The sequence below is a fragment of the Triticum dicoccoides genome, chromosome 5B, assembly GCF_002162155.2.
Source record: "Triticum dicoccoides isolate Atlit2015 ecotype Zavitan chromosome 5B, WEW_v2.0, whole genome shotgun sequence".
Classification (NCBI taxonomy): Eukaryota; Viridiplantae; Streptophyta; class Magnoliopsida; order Poales; family Poaceae; genus Triticum; species Triticum dicoccoides.
The window spans coordinates 36,474,392-36,476,147 of record NC_041389.1 but is presented as its reverse complement, the minus strand read 5'-3'; positions in this window follow the sequence as shown (position 1 = coordinate 36,476,147).

Genomic DNA, 1,756 nt, shown 5'->3' with positions numbered 1-1,756 from the left:
AATGTACCATGGTAACTCATGTGTAAATAGCATGATAATAGATATTCGTCAGACCTAACTTACTTAGCCCAACCGTAACTATTTACATGAAAATAAGTCGTCAGAATATATCAACATGAGATCTAGTTTCGAAGGTCTCGTCGCGATGGATTTTTTTATGTGAAAATGATTTTTCTATCGGACCAACGGTTTTGAGCTGTAAAACATTTTTAAGTTTCAAAAAGGGGAGGACTAGGGTGACATTAAAAAAAATTCTCTCTAATGCATGCATGCATGTGCTTGTGAAGAGAAGATTGGAGGAACTTTTTTATGTCCCGGTAATATCTATGTAAACAATATGATAACTTATGCACCACATGCATGATAACTTATTTAGCACACGTGGTAACTTTTTTCCAAAAAAAGTTTTCGGAATGTATCAACATGGGATCTAGTTTCGAAGGTCTCGTCGTTACGAATCTTTTATGTGAAAACAATTTTCAATCGGAGCGACGGTTTGAACTACAAAACATTTTAAATTTTATTTTTAGATGGAATCTTTGATGACATCACTTTTTTGTTTTTTTGCATGCAACTATTGTCCACCAACTACATGCGGGCACCGAGGGGGAGTTTGCATGCAATATGCATACGTGATTAGAGGAGGCGGGGATCAAGACGATCTATTGCTTAACTTCCCAACAGTAGGAAGTTAGGAAAGTCCTTCTAAATATACTAAGGTAAACGTTTCCAACCGGCGCACCGGCCAAAGCTTCGGCCGGTCACACGGGGCGCGTTCGATCGAGTGGGATTCAACAAGGAAAGCGCTTCGCGTCTACAGTCTGGCCGGACACCGCCGTCGCGCACGCGCACTTACGAGACCCACGCGTTGCTTCTTTCCTTTTTCTTTTTCCTCATCCTTATCACTTCACCGCTTATTTCCTGGCCACACAACTCAGGTGCGCCCATGTTCTGTGCTTTCTTCCACCTTGCCGCATCACTTGGCTCCATGGCCTCCCCCTTCAAGCTGCTGCACTGCTGCTCCTTCCCGCATCTGATGGCGCCGCGTCGATGGGCAAGCTACAACCAGCTGCTACCGGAGCTTCAACCATTGGTGGCGGAGCTGCATCGAGCAGGCGGAGCTGCAACCCGCGGGCGCCACCTGTGCTGGAACCAGATGGTGGCGAGCTGGAACGGGCGCCCCGTTTTACTACAACCGGGCATCCCAGAGCTGGAACCGGTGTCCTCCGCTGCTTCAACCGGTGAAAGTCTTCGCGTCGTGGAGACGGACGACGGGCTGCGAGGCGACCTTTTTTGCTGGAACCATTGTATGTTTTGGCTGGAACTAGCTGTTCTTTTTGCTACAATTATTTCTTTTGTTTGCTACAATCGAACAAGTGAGAGTCTCCTTCCTGAATTATTTTGCTGGAAATAGTGTATATTTTTGCTGGAACTAGCATTCTTTTTTGCTACAATCAATCACTGAAGTCCTCCCTGCTGAGGTTGTTTTTTGCTGGAACCGATGTCATGTTTTGCTGGAACCTTATAACAATTTTGCTTCAACCGAACTACTGATAATTTGTTGCCTTTTTTAGATCTCTTTTTTGGCTGGACACGACGGTGCAAACCGAAGACTGCGGCAAGCCCGAGGCGGGGTTGCGCTGGGATGCTGCAAGCATGGCGCCCGTGAGCTAGAACTTGTCGATTTTGATTTGTTTTTAGAGTTCCATCCATGGTGAATCACGCTGAAATCAATGGCGGCCGTGATGCAATCCCA